Raw genomic sequence first — 21,335 nt, 5'->3', positions numbered from 1 at the left:
ACTAGAACTCACCTCAGGGTCTCACTACCTATGGGACAATGACCACTCCTATACTCTGGTATGAACTCAGCCTCACAGAGTAATGCAGTTTTTGCCATGGAAGTGCTACTTGGATCCCAAGAATATGTTGTTCTGTATTTTGAGGGAAGAATAAGTAAGCCATGCTTTCAGGTGTTTGGGGTGTGCTTCTCTTCATTTTCCTGTGTCTTCTTGTGAGAACAGCTCCCTGAATGTCATCACTTCCTGTTTGCAGTTTGCACTACCATGCACTTCCAAATAGTTGCTTGGGTATCTCAAGGTTTCCCATATTACTGGGCACTTCGACCTGCTACATTTCCCCATAGTAGAATTCATGAAAGGTTTGCTGAAGGCTGGCAGAGGCAAGAAATGGTGGCTTAAGCTAAACCACGACAGTGGCAAACAGGACTTTACAAGGTTGGAACAATGTAAGCCACAATCAGACTTGTCTAGAGAGAAGTCATAGTGTCCTGCTGAGACACAGGAGGGGGCAACAGCTAAGTAATCTAACACTAATATACAGTCAACTGTGAATAAGAGTTCATATGAGCTTTGTTCAGTTATTAGAGGCCCTTGTTATCTTGGTGTCCTCCAACCCCTATAGCTCTTACATTCTGCCTCCTCTTCCAAAGGTTTCCCTTAGCTTTGAGGGAAGAAATTTGATGGTGATATCCCATTTAAAGCTCTGTGATCCAAGCTCTCTCTATTTGCATAACAGGTGGATGGAGCTCTCTGGGCTTCTTCTCTTTGTGCACGCAGGAGGAATCATCTCTCTTGAGGACTGAATAAGATATTGATTTACGCATATAGCAGAATAGCGTAAGGAATCACTTTATTGTTACTTTTTCATTAATTTAAATTAATTTCAAAAAATTTGTTCACTTAAATCCCTATTGTAGCCCCTTCCCTCATCTCCTTCCAGTCCCACCCTCCCTCCCTCTTTCTCCCTATGCCCTACCCCTAGCCTTTTCAAGACTCATTAGAACTGGTTGCAGCCTCTTCCTCTGTGGCCTGGTAAGGCTGCCCCACTAGAGGGAAATGATTAAAGAAAAGGCAACAGGGTCCATGGCAAGGACAGCCTCTGCACTCCTTACTAGGGGACCCATATGTTGACTGAGCTGCCTATGGACTACGTCTGAGCAGGGAGCCTGGGTCCTCTCCATACATGGTCCTTGTTTGGTGCACCATTCTCTGTAGGACTACTTGGCCCAGGTTTGTTGGCTCTGTTGGTCTTCTTGTGGACTCCTGTTCCCCTTGAGTCTTTCTATCCCCTACTCTTCCATAAGACTCCCTACACTCTGCCCAAAGTTTGGCTGTGAGACTCAGATTCTGCTTCCATTCCCTGCTAGATGGAGTATTTCAGAGGACATCTATGATAGGCTCCCATCCTGTTCCCTCTCTTCAACTACTTCTAGTGTCTATTCTATTCTCCCTTCTGAATGATAATTAAGCACCCTTCCTAGGGTCCTCCTTCTTTCCGATCTTCTTTAGGTCTGTGAATTGTAGTATACTTTTAAAAAAACAAGTAGTATTTGGCTTTAACTCTAGATCTCTGGCTTATTGTGGCCTATGGTTCTTGGTTATCTAAAAAGGTTGAGTATGGGTTCTATTTTGTGAAATGGGTCTTAACGAAAATGAGACATTGGTTGGTTATTCCCCAAGTTTTTCATCATGATTGTTATAACATGTTTTATAGGCAGAACAGATTGTAGATTAAAGGTTTTGTGGTTAGGTCGGTGTTTATGTTTCTCTCTCTCTCTCTCTCTCTCTCTTTTTTTTTTTTTTTTTTTTTTTTTTTTTTTTTTTTTTTTTGACCTGCAGAGTACTTCCCCATAATAAAGATCATAGAAGATGGGACAGAAAGTTTATTGTAGGCACCAGACAGAAAACTTCATGTTCAATGAGTTGTGTGGGTGTTGTCTTTATCAGTGGAAACTTGCTGTTCATTTACAAGAGCTACCTGTTATCTTTGCAACTATCTGGGTTGTTTGGAGATTTCCTTGGGACCCCTTTGGTCAACAACTCATTTTGATATAACACAGTCCTGGAACCAGAAACTTTACTTGATGAAAAGAGACGTCTTATTGGGACTCTATTCCTTTTATTATTTGGAGTCTTTATTAGTATTATTACTGCCATATATTTTAGGCAGTTTCAACTGTACTAGTTTTCCATACCATTCCTCAAATGCCTTTCAGTTTTAGCTTTGTCTCCAGAAATTCCTTCCTTCAATTATATCAGCCCTCTACCTTTCTACCTGATTCTCTTATTCCTATTCCCCATCTACCCACAAAATCTGTTTTATTTTCCCCTACCCAGCCTATCCATATGTGCCTCTAGTTCTCTGTTCTATATCTGACTTCTCTGAGACTATTGATTATCTATTGGTTATCACATACCATATTTATCACTCTGGGTCTGTGTTGCCTCACTTGGCATGATTTTTTCCTAGTTCCATATATATATATATATATATATATATATATATATATATATATATATATATATATATATATATATTCCATATTATACCTGTGAGATTGGAGAAGATCAAAAACACAAGTGCCAGTTCTTGTTGGAAAGAATTTGGAGCAAGAGGAATACTACACTATTGCTGGTGGAATGGGACTTCAACCAGGCCACAAAATCTATAATTTACCCCTCTCCATGAGACATACTGAGGGTAATAGTACCACAGAACTTGTGGGAGTGGCCAACCAATATCTGGTCCACTTTGAGGTCCTAGCTATGAAATGAATACAATGCCTGTGCCTTTAACTGCTTGGATACTCAGGTACCAATAGATGAGAGGATAGCTCAGTCATCAGAAAGGGTTTATCTACTCATGCATACAGATGCAGAGATCTGCAGCCAAGAGCTTAGGGAACCATGTGGATGAGAACAAGGAAGCATTGTAAGACCCACAGGGATCGAGGACACCATGCAAACATGGCCCACAGAATAAATTAAGCTGGGCTCATAGGAGCTCACAGAGACCTAACTGATGATTAGATCATGGAGACTATATGAGTCTCAGCTAGGCCCACTGCATGCATGTTATGGTTGTGTAGCTTGGTGTTCATTAGTGTCTCCAAACAGTTGGAATAAGGACTGTCTCTGACTCTTTTGCTCGCTCTTGGGACCTCTTTCCTCCTACTGGTGTACCTTGTCCAGCCTTGATATAAAGGTTTATGCCTAGTCTTGTTGCAACTTGTTATGCTGATTCAGCTTACATCCCTAGGAAAACTGTTCTTTTTTGAAGGGAAGTGGAGGAGAAGTGGATCTAGGGGTAAGGAGTAGTAGGGGAAAAAACTGGGATGAGTAGAGATGGGGAAACTGTGATCTGAATGTAATATATGGAGAACAATAAGAAACAAAACCAGCATTTTCGAAATTGGTATGAATTACCAGAAATTTATTCTGCAAAGTAGCTCATATAAATTTGTTTGCTGATCAGGGAAATTCAAATTAAACTGCTTTGAGATTCCAGACCACTGCAACCATAATGTCTGTCATCCAGAAAACAGGAGAGATGTGAAAGAAATGCTGGTGAAGTTGTAGCAAAAGAGCAACCTGCGTTCATTTCTGTGGGGCTGTAAACTGTGTACCTCTACGAGACATGAAAATAGAGCTGCAATGTGACGTAGCTGTGCTACTCTTGGGTACTTAAGTCAACACACCACAAAATACTGGCCAATCCACGCTTACAGCTACACGATTCACAATATCCAGGAAATGGAATCATCCTAAATGCCTACCAGCAGATGAATGCATAAAGAAAATGTATTTGCTACACAGTGAAATTTTATGACGCTGTAAAGAAATGAAATCATGGCATTAATGGAAGTGGATGCAACTAGATAATCCCATGTAAACAAAACGAATCAGACTCATAGGAACAAAGGTCACACTCTCTGTTACAACTAGATCTAAAATTCTGTATGTATATACACACTTTTGTGCAGCTGTTGAGAGGTTACAAAACTGGAAAAAGCATCTTGAGAAGTAAGGAAAATATCTTAAGAGAAGGTAAATAGAAAGAAACTGGATACACGTAATTGTGAATAAGAAGGGGGTACTAACTGGGGTGAAAGAACGAACCAGCTGGAGGCCTGAAGGATGACAATAAAAGCATTGGGGGAAGGTACTAATGAGATCATAACAGCACATGATGAAACTTGCTAATCTGAAAAGAGAATTTAAAAAACAGAGCCACCAACCAACCAACCAACCAAGCAAATAAACAAAACCAAAAGGACAGAATTGCTAGAAGGTTGATTTATTGGTATGGCTAATCCTTCACTTGTTAATTTGTGTTCAGTTCTATCCTCATGTATGGAGATGCCCTCTTTACTGCCTTTGAAAAAAAACAAACTTTCATTTTTGTCTCCTTAGTGCAGGATAGTAATGCCCAGCATGGGTCTATGTGACAAAAAACACTTCTAAGAAAATATCTGATATGCATTATTCTCCTCCCACCCCATAATAAATTCAACTCACACCTTTAAATAGCTTAAGGCTTAGAAATTATTTTCAAAGGCTTAATACCACCGGTCATAATAAAGGAAAAGTGAGTTACAGATAATCTGCTTCTGTGTAGAAATGACTTTATAGTAAACCTTTAACAGCTTTTTCCTGAATATAAAAATGAAAAGGGTAGGTAATATACATATTTCTAATGTTTATTAAAATCTATTGTAATATTACTTTTTATCAGATATCTTTAAATTTTTTATGTGTATAGGTATTTGCTTGCATGTTATCTGTACATCAAATAGTGCCTGGTCCCCTGGAAGCCAGAAGACTGGGATCTGTTTGACTGAGTTTATAGTGGTTGTGAGCCACTATGTGGGTGTTAGGAACCAAACCCCGGTCATCTGGAAGAGAAACCAATATTCTTAACCACTGAGCAATTGTTCTAGTCTTGAGACATATTTTTTAAAAAGCTGATTTCTTTGGAAACTTTTATTTCTCATGCCATGTTCCATCTTTAAAAAACACAAAACTGCCAATGAATTTGATTCAACACTGATAAACCTCATCGTTCTCACAGTTGCTCCTGAGCAGCAAATGGAACGGAAATAATGCACAGGCTCACATGAAGGAACACAGAGTCCCACAGAGGCATGCACAATGGACCATTAAAACTCAGGATGTGGAGAGAGCATAAGAAAGATCTGGGAAGTCAGACATGATGCTCAGCTACTGTTTTTGCAGGCACTGTGCTCCCTGCCCTCCCTCCACACACTTGCAGACCTACATATACCTGCACAACTCCACTCACCCCCACAAAGCAGCTTTAATGCAGACGACCTAGAGAATCATTGAACCATCATCCAGTGACCCTCAGGCCCAGCAAGAGACTCCTTCCTTGGCTGGCAGAAATATCTTCCTAAATGTATTCAAACTCTTGGGTACATTTGCTAGCCTTCCTCTTCGGATCAGTCATCGGATTTCTTTTGTGTTCTCAGCTACTTACTGTTTTGTTGGAAGAACAGAGTAACATCCTCCCTATGGATACTGGACATAAAGACGAAGACACAGACATGCCTGCAAAACTCTACCAGAAGGTGACGATTCTTTGCTGGATAATGACAGGACCACAAAACTTTCAGGTAAGAGCCAAACACAGTAAAGCTACATGGACCCGGCGTTGCAACAAAGCACTGTTTATGAGCTCAAAAGAAAATACAGCCTTCCCTGCTGTTGGATTAAACACTGAAGAGGACAGAAGTCAGTTGACCCAGAAAACATTAAAGGCCTTCACGTATGTTCATGATCACCACCTGGATGATGCGAATTGGTTCATGAAAGCAGACGACGACACATAAGTTATAGTGGACAACCTGAGATGGCTTCCGGCAAATCATGACGCAAAGCAACCCATCTATTTTGGGAGAAGATTCAGGCCCTATATAGAACAGGGCTACATGAGTGGAGGGGCAGGCTATGTCTTGAGCAAAGAAGCCCTGAGGAGAGTGGTGAATGCGATAAAAGTGAAAGGGTGTAAATATTTTACCTCCAATGAAGATGTCGACATGGGAAAGTGCTTACAAGAGGTCTACGTGAAGCCAGGCGACTCCCGAGACCCCACTGGGAAAGAAACTTTCCATCCCTTCTTGCCAGAATTTCACTTAGTTCCAGGTTTGTACCCCAAGTCCTTTTGGTACAACAATTATAATTACTACCCTCCCATAAATGGCCCCAACTGCTGCTCAGATTTTGCAGTTTCCTTTCACTATGCCAATGGTGCAGCCATGTATGAATTGGAATAGCTGGTTTATCATCTCCGGCCATATGGCTATGTGTATAGATATCAGCCTCCCCTGCCTGAAAATCTACTAAAGAAAAGAAAGCAAAATGAAGGCGAAAAAGATTAACCCAGAAAACACTCCAGATGTTTGCAAGAGTGAAAGTGGATTGCCTGACAATGCAAGAAAAAGGAACACTTGGTAAACCAAGCCTTTCTAAGTGTGTACTACTACATTTTTCAGAAACTTCATAAATACAAACTGAGGTTAGATCAGTAACTGCAATACCTTGTTTGTACATATATATCTCATAATATTTTTAAAACAGATAGAAAAGAGATTTTGTATCTCCATGCTCATCAAGCAAACTTAAAGTGATATTGGACCAAATGAATGAACTGCTCATGACACTATACAGGTCTGACAATACTGAAAAGATTTTTTTGGCATTGTCTTTTATACTCTACTCGTGAGTTTGAGCACTGTACAACATAAACTAAAATCCCCCTGGCACATGATATTTTTCTCTAATGAAAGTTTCTTGCTCATAATTTATCAGTAGCAGAATTTCTCCCAGTCTTAGAGTACTGCCTACTTCTTACTAAAAGTCACTAGAAAATCACACTGTGATGTTATTTTAGGTCTTGTACTTGGATCTAATTCTTGCTTAACGTTTCCCATGGTGAGCTATATTCACTGTGATCTCTTTCTGTGTAAAATATCTCTTGATTAACTCACTCATTATGATCATTTCTAGCTCAATCCATTTATCCACAAATTTCGGGAATTCCTTGTTTTTAATACCTGAGTAGTATTCCACAGTGTATATGTACCACAGTTTCTTTATCCACTCTTCTACTGAGGGACACTTAGGCTGTTTCCATGTTCTGGCTATTATGAATAAGGCTGCTATGAACATGGTTGAGCAAATTTTCTTGTTGTGTGCTGGAGCATCTTCTGGGTATATTCCAAGGAGTGGAATAGCTGGGTCTTGAGGAAGCCCTATTCCCATTTTTCTGAGATAGCACCAGATAGATTTCCAAAGTGGCTGTACTAGTTTGCATTCCCACGAGCAATGAAGGAGTGTTCCTCTTTCCCCACATCCTCGCCAGCATGTGGTGTCGCTTGAATTTTTGATCTTAGCCATTCTGATGGGTGTAAGATGGAATCTCAGAGTTGTTTTGATTTGCATTTCCCTGATGACTAAGGAGGTTGAGCATTTCTATAAGTGTTTCTCAGCCATTTGGTACTCCTCTGTTGAGAATTCTCTGTTTAGTTCCAAGCCCCATTTCTCAATTGGTTTGGTGATGTTTAATTTCTTGAGTTCTTTATATATTTTGGATATTAGACCTTTGTCAGATGTAGGGTTGGTGAAGATTTTTTCCCAGTCTGCAGGCTGTCGCTTTGTTCTCTTGACAGTGTCTCCTGCCTAACAGAAGCTTCTCAGCCTCATGAGGTCCCATTTATTAATTGTTGACATTAAGGCCTGAGCCATTGGTGTTCTGTTCAGGAAGTTGTCTCCTGTGCCAATATGTTCCAGGCTCTTTCCTACTTTTTCTCCTAACCCTAACCCAGAAGCAGAAAGAATCAAATGGTATATACTCACTTATATCTGCATACTAGCCCAAGGGGCATGTCCCACAAAAGCCTTCACTTACCAGGAAACTGGGACAAAGGGGAAGGCATCCTATTGGGACTCTAAATGAGAGACGCATGGGAGAACAGCAAAATAAAAGGATACAGAGGGTCCTAGAAATCTACAAGTAGAACAATATGATAGGCAGATTTGGGCCCAGGGGTCCCGCTCAAACTAAGGCACCAGCCAAGGACAATAGAGGAGGTAAACTTTAAACCCCTTCCCAGATCTAGCCAATGGTCAGAATATTCTCCACAGTTGAGTGGAGAGTGTGATACGACTTTCTCACGTACTCTGGTGCCTCACATTTGACCATGTCCCCTGGAGGGGGAGACCTGGTGGCACTCAGAGGAAGGACAGCAAGTAGCCAAGAAGAGACTTGATACCCTATGAGAATATATAGGGGGATGTAATCCCCCTCAGGAACAGTCATAGGGGAGGGGAATAATGGGAAAATGGGGGGGGGGAATGGGAGGATATAAGGGATGGGATAAACATTGAGATGTAACAAGAATAAATTAATAAAAATAAATAAATAAAATAAAATAAAATTAAATTAAATTAAACTTCTAAAAAAAATATCTCTTGAATGCTATTCTCTACCATCCATACTTATGCAGTGAATAACAGTTGTCTTGAACCACGCATTTAAATTTTTTTCTTGACCCATCCATGCCCAAGTCAACCCCTTGGCCCAGCACCAGAAGTTCTAGGTGGGGACCAAGCCTGAGATAACGCATGGGGCACAGGGTGGGCATAGCACTCCTGAGGCCACTTCTGAGAAGATCTGAGACACTCTGAGGCCCCTGGCACCACTAAGATGAGTAGCGGAGAGATAGAAGACAAAGAAGTGGACGGATGTGTGCACAACAAAGAAAGGCAGAACTGGAGAATTGTGGGTAGTGAGGAATAGCCCGATACAAGTAGCTGCTAATGCTACCGAAGTTCATGGTAAGGTCCTTGCCCATGCTGCCACCAAGGGCCCTGCTGCAGTGGATATTTGTTACCACCAAAGGCCAAGGACATCTCTCTGGGCTGGTCTGTCACTTGGTGGCTGTGCAGAGTTGGCCTCACCCCTCTCCTGAGCCTGGTGGAAGAGCTGACCCTGAAGGTGTGAGAACAGGAGAGCTGACCTCACCCCTCCTTAACTGGAATACTCAGGACAATGGGGCCTGAAACTTGCCCAGGAAGCAGAGTAGTGTTAACCCTGGTTGTAGGAGTTGTGGGTGAGCTGACCTGAGCCTGTGAGTGTAGACAGATATACTCGTCTGCCATGTGGTGCCCTGGGTGAAGGAGAGCTGGTATCAGTTGTCATGGGAGGAGGAGACCTCACCCTGTCCTTCACCAGCTGCAGCATTCAGGAGAGTGGGCCCTGCACCTCATCTGCGTAGCACAATAGATTTGACTCTCTGACAGTGATGGGTGGGTGTGAGTAGGCCCCAAGCATGGGAGAACTGGCCCTGCCACTTGTTTGCTATGTGTTGGTGTGGATGAGGGGGATATGCCCACCTCTCCTCACTTCCCCATTACCACCTATATCAGGCAGAAGAACTGGACCTGAAGTCATGAGGTCATGAGAGTGAGAGAGCTGGATCTGATCCTCACTGGCTGCAACACTTGGGAGAGCAGGTCCTGCACCTCTCCTGGGCAGCATATTAGAGCTGGCTCTGGTTGTGGGGGATGTGAGTGAGTCAGACCCCTGGGCATGAGAGAGGGAGAGCTCCACAGGCCCTTACCTTCTGCACCACTTGGAAGAGTAAGCTCTGTATCTTGCATGCACAGTAAAATAGAGCTGCCCTGCTAGCATAGGCATGGGTGAGTCTGCCCTGAGCATATGTGTGCAGAAGAGCTGGCTTTGGCTCTGGCTGGTTATGGCACTGAATGAGCTAACTGGGGCAGTGCTGGAATGCCTGCCTTGGTGGTGTGGGTGTGGCAAAGCTGATGGACTAACAGGCTCAGGTACTACCCAGGCCCAAATCAAGGGCTTTGAGTTAGTCCACCCCAACACCTACCCCATCTATGAACTGCTAGAGCTGCAAGATCTCCATGACACAGGGAAACAACAGGATATCCAATAGGAGTCCTGGTAAGGATTTTATATTAATGGTTTAGCAGAAGCTAGAGACTTCAAACCGTACCATTGTCATTGCAATGAACATTTGCAAGTAACAATGTAGAGAAAAGGTTATACCATGGGACACATTGTAACACATTACAGCTTCCACAACAAGAAGTTATTTTCTTTTGAGAAGAGATTGCAAGGGGGAAGAGGGGATACAAAAGGACAGAGAGATGACTGAGATTGGTGTGCATGATGTGAAACTCACAAAGAATCAATGAAAAGTTAAATAGTAAAAAACCAAATAAAAATAAAAACATTTTCTCTCAAAAATTTTCATTGTTACCTATGAATAACCAATAAGAAAATTCAACGCTGTTGTTTAAGTTAGCAATGTTTAATATTTATTTTACATCAATGCTATTCTCAATTTTCTCAGTGTTATTTTGCTTGCCCATTTGTTGGTTGAATACATAAACTCTAAATCTGACTGCAATTCCACTTTTGTTATTCTGGTGAGTGGGAATTTACTTGTTCTTTCTGGACATGTTTAAGCTAGTTTAAGATCCTTCCTTTCTAATTCCATCCATTTGCCTGAAGATTTCATGATTTCTTTGTTTTTTAATAGCTACATAGTATTCCATTTTGTAAATGTATCATATTTTCTTTATCCATTCTTAGGTTTAAGGACATCCAGATTGCTTCTAGTTTCTGGCTATTATGAATAAAGCTTCTGTGAAAATATTTGAGCAAGTATCCTTGATGTATGGTGGAACATCCTCTGGGTATATGCCCAGGAGTGGTATAGCTGGGTCTTGAAGTAGAGCTATTATCAATTTTCTGAGAAAACAACGGATTGATTTCCAACCCAGACCTAGAAAGACATACATACTATGTATATATTTATAAACAGATATTAGCCATATATTACATGATAACCACACTGCAAATCACAGACCCAAAGGAGCTAAGTAGCAAGGAGGATGTAAAGGAAGCCCTTCTTGAGTCTCACTCAGGGCAATATAATAGACAGTAGAAGAGGAAGTAGAGAAGTAACTGGATAGGAGAAGGTGTGAGGAGGGAAACAAGGGGGTGATCAGATGTGGAGAGAGTGGGAAGAGGAGACTTGAGGACCTGGAGAGAAAAGGGCAATTAAAAGCAGAGGCATCACTGAGACAAGCTGGAGAGCTTCAACATGATAGTCTACAGGGAGGATATGGGGATGTTTCTACCTGAGCCTCTTAGCATCAGAGAACACTGATGGGGAGACTGATGAAGCCATCTTCTAACTTGGCAGGACCCATATTGGTGGGAGGTGAGCACCAATTCCACTACAAAACCTTTGATCTGAAATTTACCCTGCCTGTAAGATGTGCAGAGATGAAGGTAGAGTAGGGTTTGAGGGAATGACCAATCAATGATTGGACAAACCTGAGACCCTCCCCATGGGAGAAAAAAAATTACTGACACCATTAATGATATTCTGCTATTTGTATAGACAGGGGCCTAACTTAACCATTCTCTGAGAGTTCCTCTCAGCAACTGATAGAATCAGATGCTGAGATTCACAGCTGAGCATTTGGTGGAGCTCAGAGAGTCCTGAGGAAGAGTGGGAAGGAAGGATAGAAGGACCTGGAGGGGACAAAAATGTTGCAAGAAGACCAACAGAGTCAACTAGCCTAGACACATGGAGGTCAATAGAGATAGAAGCACCAAAGAAAAAGCATGCATGCACTGGACCAAGGCCCAATATGTAATCCCTACATATTATCAATGGGCAGTTTGATTTACCTATGGGTCTCCTAGAACGTTGAATGAGTACTGTCTATGACAAGGACTCTGTTATCTGCTTTCAATCACTTTGCTCTAACTGGATTGCCTTGCGTGGCCTCAGTGGATGAGAAGGATCTCAGTCCTGATACAATTTGATGTGTTGGGGTGGGTTGGTGTAGGGGGGCTCCCATTTTCTGAGAAAGGGAGTGGGGATAGGGGGCAGTGGGTGGGAGAGAGGTAGTGGGAGGAGAGAAAGGAGGGGCCTATGGTTGGAATGTAAAGTGAATATACAAATTAAAAATATATAAAAAATAAAGTCCTTCCTTTTTAGTATCAAGAGAAGCCATTAGTTAAATAAGAAAAATTATTTGAATGCTGGATTTTGACAAAAATACATATAATTAATGTGTTATTAGAAGGAGCTTACCCTCAAACTAAAGAGTGCTTTATGGTATAGTAGATGTTGAGGTGTGTTCACTTTAAAATGTGTATAATTATTAAAACATTTTGAATAATCTTCTGACCTGTCTACTTATCGGAGAAGAAGAGTCATTTGGTTGTTTTTAAAGCAACAAATTTAAAGTACTGTATAATAGGATGTCCTCACATCTATCCCAATTTCCTGGTGAGTGAAGATTTTCATGGGACATGCCCCTTGGGCTAGTGTCCAATTATAAGTGAGTATATACCATTTGAGTCTTTCTGCTTCTGAGTTAACTCACTCAGTATGATCCTTTCTAGTTCTATCCATTTATCCACAAATTTTGGGAATTCCTTGTTTTTAATGGCTGAGTAGTATTCTATAGTGTAAATGTACCACAGTTTCTTTATCCATTCTTCTACTGAGGGACATTTAGGCTGTTTTCAGTTTCTGACTATTATGAATAAGGCTGATATGAGTATGGGAAAATGGGGAAATAGAAGGATCCGGAGGGTCCTAGAAACCTACAAGAAGAACATTATGATAGTGGATCTGGGCCAAGGGATTCTGCTCAAACTATGGCACCAACTAAGGGCAATATGTGCAGTAAACATCGAACCCTTACCCAGATCTAGCCAATGGACAGGACATTCTCCATAGTTGAGTGGAGAGTGAGGACTGACTTTCGCATGAACTCTGGTGCCCCATATTTGATGGGGAGACCTGGTGGCACTCAGAGGGAGGATAACAGGCTACCAAGAAGAGACTTGATACCCTATGATCATATAGAGAGGGAGAAGGTCCCTCTCAGTCGCAGACATAGGGGAGGGGATTAGGGTGAAAGCAGGAGTGAGGGAAGAAGAGTACAAGGGATGGGATATCAATTGAGATGTAATCTGAATAAATTAATTAAAAATAAAATACTGTATAAAATACTCATCCTCCTAAATATTTGTAAGTGTTACATGAAACACACACACACACACACACACACACATACACACACACACAGAGAGAGAGAGAGAGAGAGAGAGAGAGAGAGAGAGAGAGAGAGAGAGACACAGAGACAGAGAGACAGAGACAGAGACAGAAACGGAGACAGAGAGAGAGACAGAGACACACAGAGAGAGACAGAGAGAGAGAGACAGAGAGAAACAGAAAGAGAGACAGAGAGAGAGAGAGACAGAGAGAAACAGAAAGAGAGACAGAGAGAGAGAGAGAGAGAGAGAGAGAGAGAGAGAGAGAGAGAGAGAGAAAGAAATCATAGGAAAGAGACACTTTGATCAAAATGTAGATAGAAAAATATGAGATGTGTCCAAATCTGTGCATGAATAATAGACATGACCAGCAATGGAGATGAACGTTTATAGTTCATTTGTTTACAGTGAAATCAGTTCATCTAGGCTGGTTTTTAATCTCTATTTCAGAAAAATACAAATGTGAAGTAGAGTAAAACCAACCCAAATACACAGTAACAATTTAATTTGCATCTGTGTGGTAATATTTCTTAGACACATCCCATAATAGAATAGAGCTATAACTTTACTGTGTTAAAACTCATTATAACATGTGTTCATATAAGGATGTAAGGAACATAGCTGAAAGAAATTGCAAAAGCTTGATAGCATGCATCATTTTTTTCCTGAAATTATTGAAAAAGGAAATTGTGTGTCCTGACATTGACAGAATGTTCACTCAAAAACACATATTAAATGCATTGGGATATCAGGCACATTTTAAAGCCAATTACAGGAGCCATTTCTGAAGCAAGCAGTTATGAGTGTGGTACTCAGTTCAACCCCTAAGCTAAATGTAAAGGACAATAAAAAGGCTCTTCTGTCAAATGCTCTTTTATAATTGGAGCAAAGGTACAAGAGACTTAGAGAGTGACCGGGTCTGTCCTGCGAGAAAAGCTGGGGAGAGTCTTGGAGGAAGTGATAACCAGAAAGTTAGATGAATAGTAAACAGAAGGGGGAGACTAGTTCAAAGAGAAGAAATGGCCTATTGATGACACAAGAGGCATGGAGAAGATGATCTCCACTGTCCAAAGTATCAATGGAGATGGAGCCCAAAGCCCCTTGATGGAGGACAAGCACGAAATGAATCTGAAATTACTACTATGACAGATGACATAATTGCATGCCCCATGACATTAAACATTTACTTAAAATTATTTTCAAACTTTTGAGATTGCTGTTTCCAAAGCCTTGTCCTATATAGGAGTGAGAAATGCAGAGAAGGATGGACTGTGAGGTTGGGACACTGAAGAAGGACTGCAATTGGTGAGGCCAGAGTGTACTTAGACATAGGTTTGTTAAGCATGGTGAGAATGGATGTGCAGAGTGAGAAGTGGGAGGGGGACGGGGAGAGCAAATTTCAGATTCCTGGCATAGGCAACTGGAGCATGGTGGCGGTCTCAGTTAGGGCTTCTATCACATTGATGAAACACCATGACCAGAAGCAAATTTGAGGAAAGGGTTTATTTTATTTATACTTCTAGGACACAGTCTATAACAGAGGGAACTCAGAGCAGGACACTGGAGTCAGTAACTGACATAGAGGCCATAGAAAAATGCTGCATATTGGCTTGCTCCTCATGGATTGCTCAGTCTGTTTTCCTATAGCACCTAAGACCACCAGCCTGGGAATGACATCATTCACAGTGGGCTGGTTCCTCACACATCAATCACTAATTAGGAAAATGCCTCACGAGGTTTGCTTTTGGCCCAATCTTACAGACACATTTTTGTGTTTGAGATTTCCTCTTCTAAGGTGACTCTAGCTTGTGTCAAGCTGACATGAAACTAGGCAGTGGGGCCAGTTACTAAGAGAGAAAGAGGAAAGTATTTGACCAGTATGTACATTTGCGACATGTTGAGTTAGACATACCTGTGATGTCTCCTAGTGCTGAAGCACAGTAGAATCAGGATCTGTGTATCTGGTTCTAGGAGCAGGGTAGTTTAATCCTGAGTCCTAAGCATAACAAGATTACAATGGGTATTTTAAATATATACAGGCAGTGGCAAATGGTTGTCAGAGGAACATGTGCTGGGAGAAGAGAGATCTAAGAAGAAACCTAAGAAGTATCAAAACTATATGAGAGAAAGGGTCTGATGAAGGCATCCCATTTAGGACTGTCTGCTCCAAGGAATCTCACTCCCAGTACACTGTCCAGTTGTGAGTTTTTGTTGTAGTTTCCATGTCATGCATGAGGAAGCTTTCTGATGGTGGCTGGGCAACAGACTGATCTACAAATATAGCAGAACGTTATTAGGAGTCATTGCCTTGCTATATTCCTTTAGTATTGTGCTTCTCAATCTTCCTAATGCTGTGGCCCTTCACTATAGTTCCTCATGTTGTGGTGACCCCCAATCATAAGTAATTTTTGTTGTTAGTTCATAACTAAAAATTTACTACTGTTGTGAGCTGTATTATAAATATATCATATGCAGGATAACTGATATGTGACCACTGTAAACCCCCCAGGGGTCATGACCCACAGGTTGAGAAATGATGCTTTAGCAGAACAAGAGTATTTGCTTCTCTGCTAGCATTATGGCCCATATTGTCTTAGGTTCTTTAGTAGCAAAGCAGTCTCAGGCATGAATTTCATCTCGTGGAGTGGGTTTTAAATCAGATCCGAGAGTGGTTCTCTCACAACTTTTGTGCCACTATTATACGAGCATATCATACTGGAAGGTCACCATTTTAGATTGGCCAGTTTGTAGCTGATTTTGTGCTCCTTTTCTCCTTTGGTAGTGGACAAAGTAGCTGTAGTGCCATGGATACTAATCAGTAAGGGTGAAGGCTTTTTTTGGCACCAGCTTGGCTTCTCTGTATTTAAAGAGACATGTAGGTGTTGTGAGCATCAATACAAGCTTGCCATCAGTTTGTGGAGGACAACTAATAGCCTTGGCAATCTCCTGAGTCATTTGGGGGTTTCCATGGGTTTAGCCAACAATTCAATCAGATATAAGCCATTTTCAGCACTGGAGCTTTACTTGGTGGTAATGCATGTCATGTGGTGGCTTTGTCTTCTCTGTTTGGCAATACCATTAATATTTCTTTTATATATGTATATTTAAAGAAGTTTCTGCTCTAGTAGGGTTTTGTATGATTTTTCCAGTGATTCTTATTGTTAACTGTCTCTCCTTATAATTTCTACATTACACACTCTTCTTTAATCTTCTTCACTTAATCCTTCAAGTTCAGCATGCCATAAACATATGTAACCTGTATATTCCACTCTCCATTCCTTGGACTATCATACCTAATTTCTGTAGTTATATGGATTGTACATACCTATCAAATGCTTAAACTGTAACATCTACACATAAGAAAGAGGGATGAGGTGAGGAGAGAATGGAGGGTGAGAGTACTAGATGAGGCATTTGGATAGGGGGTCTCTTTAGGATGAACTAGAAATCTAAGACAACGGAAACTTTCAGGAGCCTATGAAGGTGACCTCAGCTAAGACTCCTACCAATGGGGTATATAGAGTCTGAACGGGCCAACTCCTAAAGCCAGACAAGATTTCCAGTGGAGGGTTTAGGGTACCAACCTAGGCATAAAACCCACAATTTGTCCTCATCTACAAGATGTGCAAGGGTAAAGCATGGGGCAGAATTTAAGGAAAGGGTCAATCAATGACTGGCTCAGATTGAGACCTATGCCATGAGAGGGAGCCTGCACTTGACACTATTAATAATATTCTGATATACTTGGATACAGAGCCTACCATAATTATAGTTAGGGAGGCCTCACCAGCAACTGATGGAAACTGATGCAGAGACCCACGCCCAAACATTAAGTGGAACTTGGGGAATCCTGTGGAAGAGTGAGAGGAAGGAGTGAAGGACACAGGGAGTTCAAGGACAATACAAGAACACCAACAAAATCAAACACCGGGGCCCCGAGGGACTCATAGAGACTGAAATGCCAAGCAGAGAGCACGAGAGGGATGGATCTAGGCTGTCTGCACATATGTAACATATGCAACTGGATCTTCATGTGGGATTGCTGAAGCAGGAGCAGGGTGTGTCTCTGACTGCACTGCCTGCCTTTGGATCCCTTTCCCCTACCTAACTGGGCTGCCTCATCTGGCCTCAGTAGGAGAAGATGCCTAGTCTTGTTGCAATATGACAAGCCAAGGTGGATTAATATCCATGGGAGGATTCCCCTTTTCTTGGAGAAGGGGAGGAAGTGGGGGGGAGGGAATGTGAGAGGGAGGGAGTGGGAGGAAAGCTATGATTGAAATGTAAAGTAAATAAATAACAATTTATTTTTAAAAAATAAAAGCAATATATATTATATTTGTCTTTTGGGTTCTGTGTTACTTCACGCAGGGTGAACTTTTTTTCACCCCATTCATTTATCTGCAGATTTAGTTGATTTTTGCTTGTTTCAGCTACATAACATTCTACTGTGCAAATGTACCACATTTTCATTATCCATATGTCTGTGGATGGACATCTAGGCTGTTTTCAGTTTGCAGTTATTAAGAATACAACAGCAGGTCATATGCTATCAAATCTCACCTTGGTAGCCTGCTTATTCTTTCTTTGAGTGCCACCAGGCCTCCCCACCAAGGGGAGGTGGTCAAATACGGGGCACCAAAGTTCCTGTCAGAGTCAGTTCCCACTCTCCACATACCTGTGGTGACATAGGGGAGGGGAATAGGGTGAAAGCAGGAGGGAGGGAGGAATGGAAGAATACAAGTGATGAGATAACAATTGAGTTGTAATCTGAATAAATTAATTGAATAAAAATATTTTTAAAAGAAAAAAAAAGAATACAGTAGCAGTAATCATGGTTGTGCACATCTTTGGAGTAGGATGAAGCATCGTTTGGGTACATATATGGCCCAGTGGTCTAACTGAATCTTGACACAGATATATTACCATCTTCCGGAGGGATTGCCACACTGATTTCCACAGTGGTTCTACAAGCTTATACTCCTTGCAGCAGAGGGAGATGTAGAGCATCCCCCTTACTCTACATCTTTGTCATCATGAACTGTCATTTGTTTTTATTCATCTTGGCCATTCTAACTGGTATAAAACACAATACGGAAATAGACTTGATTTACATTTCTCTTATCACTAAGAATGTTGAACATTAGATCAAGATAAAGAAGTTAAGTTATTGGAGTTGAGATAGGATAGATATTGAACTTCACTCAGAAATTTAGACCCAAGAAGACAGGAAAGATGTTTGCTTCAAGCTGGACAAATACAAATAGCCAAACCACTATGAATGTAACATTTATAGAACTCATGATTGTCACATGGTTCTCCCTGCTGTATGTAGTTTGTTTTATACATGTGTAATAAAATAATTGTATTTTTTTTAAAAAAAGAATGTTGAACATTTTAAAAGTGGCTCTTAGCAATTTGTATTTTATCTTTTGAGAACTCTTTAATTTTGTACTTCAGTTTTTTTCTTTTATTGAAAATAGATTTTCTAAAATAATATATGCTGATTATGATTTCCTCTTCTTCTGCTCCTCCCAGTTCCTCACTACATCCTCTGTCATCTGAATCCAGTTCCTTTTTGTCTCTCATTAGGAAACAAACAGTTTCTAAAAGAGTATAATGATATAATAAATATAATAAAATATAATATAAATGTAATGTAACATGATGACATAATATAACAAAACATTATATAACATAATATAAACTAACACATTGGAATTGTACAAGACAAACAACCAGAAGGAAAAGAGTCCAATAGAACAAACATGAATTAGAGACCTATTTGTCATCACACTCAGGAATCCTACAAAAACATTAAATTGGAAGTCATAATATAAACTGTGCATGCTGTCTCAATGCCTCTGAATTCATATGAGCTTTGATCATACTGATTTAGAGGGCTTTGCTTTGTTGATGTCCTCCTTATTACACTTCTCTTACACTCTTTCTGCCTCTTCTTCCATGAAGTTCCTTGAGGATTAGCAGGATTTGATAGGAAGATCTCATTTAGGACTGAGTGTTCCATGGTCTCAGAAGGAGGAAGCTTCTTTGAAGATAGATAAGCAAGGCATTGATCTAAGAGTATATAAAACAGAATGTCACTAGGAGTCATTTCATTGCAAGGGTTTGTTTTGTTGTTGTTTTGTTTTTTTAGAACATTGTTATTTGTTTTTTACTCTACATCCCTGTGCTATTGAGTCAGAGGTTCTTGGTCACCCAAGCAGTTTTAGGCATGGGTTCCACATTGTGAAGTAAGCCTTAAGGCAAACCAGATATAAGTTGGTTACTACTGCAAGTTTTGTGCCACCATTGCCCTAGCATATATTGTAGGCAGGACACTACTGTACATCAAAGAGTTTTGGTCTGTGTTTGTGTTTTCATTTCTCTTTTGGTGGTGTGAGAGTACATTTCTATACCAAAGATGATAGGCATGGAAGGTGTAGGTAGGCACCAGATCAATATTTCTCCATGGTCAATGAGTTGTGTAGGTGTTGTCTTCAGCAATAGGACTTTGCTTCCAATTTGTGATGGACAACATATAGTCTTGGCAACAGTCTTAGTTGTTTGGAGATTTCCATGGGACCCCTTTGGTCAACAACTCAGTTAGATGTAACACAATCTCACTACTAAAAGTTTCATTTGGTGATAAGAGATGTCCAGTTGGGACTCTGTCTCCTCTATTATCTGGCAATTTAATTTAGATCATCTTCATATGTGTATATATTTTAGGAAGTTTCTACTGTATTAGTTTTCTATACTGTCCCTCAAGTGCCCTTTAATTTTAGCTGTCTCTTCTCATATTCCCTCCTTTGTTCCTCTCTCTTCTCTTTTTCCTCACTTGATCCTTTCACTCTAGCCCCTCCATTCACTCATAACTCTATATTAAATTTCAATTTCCTAATAAGATCTATCTGTAGCCCCTAGTCCCTTATTCCATATATAACCTTGGTGGTTCTTTGGATTGATTATTGTTGAATTAACAGATAATATCCACATATAAGCAAATACATACCATATTTTCTTTCTAGATCTGGAATGCCTCACTTAGCATGATACTTTCTAGTTCTATGGATTTATCAAATAACGTAATGATTTTATTATTGTTAATGGCTCAGTAATACTTCATTGTGTATACTACATTTTCTTTATCTATTTTTCCTGAGAAAAATCTAGGTTGTTTGCAGTTCCTAGTTATTGTAAATAAAACAACAATGAACATGGTTGAGTAAATGTCTTTCAGTGTTAGGAAGAAACATCTTTTGGGTATATACTCAAGAGTGGTATAGCTGGATTTTGGGGTAGATTGATTTCCATCTTCCTGAGAAACCACCACACTGATTTCTATAGTGTCTGCTCAATTTTTTTTCCTTTCTAGGGATTTAGCCCAACCTCCAAATATTTTTTTATTATTAATTTATTCTTGTTACATCTCAATGGTTGTCCCATCCCTTGTGTCCTCCCATTCTTCCCTCCTTCCCCTTTCCTCCTTATTCCCCGCCCCTATGAATTGGGTTACTTGTTTCCTTGATGTCCGGTGTTTTTTTTTTTTGTTTGTTTTGTTGTGTTTTTGTATTTAGTTCTTTATATATATATATTTGTTATTAGTCCTCTAGCAGAGGTATAATTGGTAACTATCTTTTCCCATTCTGTAGCTTGCTGCTTTGTCCAGGTGATGATCTAAACTTCTCAAGAGGAAAACTCCCTTCATTTACTATTGTGTACCAAATCAGTCCCTGATCTATTTTTTTAGTCGTATTTTATATTCACGTTTGTATAAAAAAGATGCTGCATCATTTAAAACATTTTTTATGACTGAATTAATTAAAGAAAGAAGAGTTAAGGAATCAAATCGAGTAGACTTTTAAATCTCATATTAGTCCATCCACTCTAACCTCCAGTATTCAGCACAAATCAGCAACGATGGAGACTTTGTTCACTGTGGATAGTTTGAGATGAATACTTTTCATAATCAACTTTTCTCAGCATAATATCACTTCATTATATTACTTTTTTCTCTCCTTGTCTTCTGCTTCGTTTCCTTTTTTCTTGAAGTTTTAAAAAGATAGTTATGATCATTTGTGTGTGTGCACATGCGTATGGACCTGCATTATGCAGAGGCCACAAGTTTTCCACAGCACACACGTAGATATCAGAGGGATACTTGTGGGACTTAGCTCTCTCCTTCCACTGTAGGGGTCAT

General features: G+C 40.4%; 1 pseudogene; it reads left to right on the top strand.

Annotated features, from left to right (window-relative positions):
* Positions 1 to 5,414: 5,414 nt before the first annotated feature.
* On the top strand, positions 5,415 to 6,398 carry LOC127198143 (glycoprotein-N-acetylgalactosamine 3-beta-galactosyltransferase 1-like; annotated as a pseudogene).
* The last annotated feature ends 14,937 nt before the right edge of the window (positions 6,399 to 21,335 follow it).

Source organism: Acomys russatus, chromosome 2 (genome assembly GCF_903995435.1).
Source record: "Acomys russatus chromosome 2, mAcoRus1.1, whole genome shotgun sequence".
In the NCBI taxonomy this organism is placed as follows: domain Eukaryota; kingdom Metazoa; phylum Chordata; class Mammalia; order Rodentia; family Muridae; genus Acomys; species Acomys russatus.
This window is presented reverse-complemented; position numbering and strand designations above follow the sequence as displayed.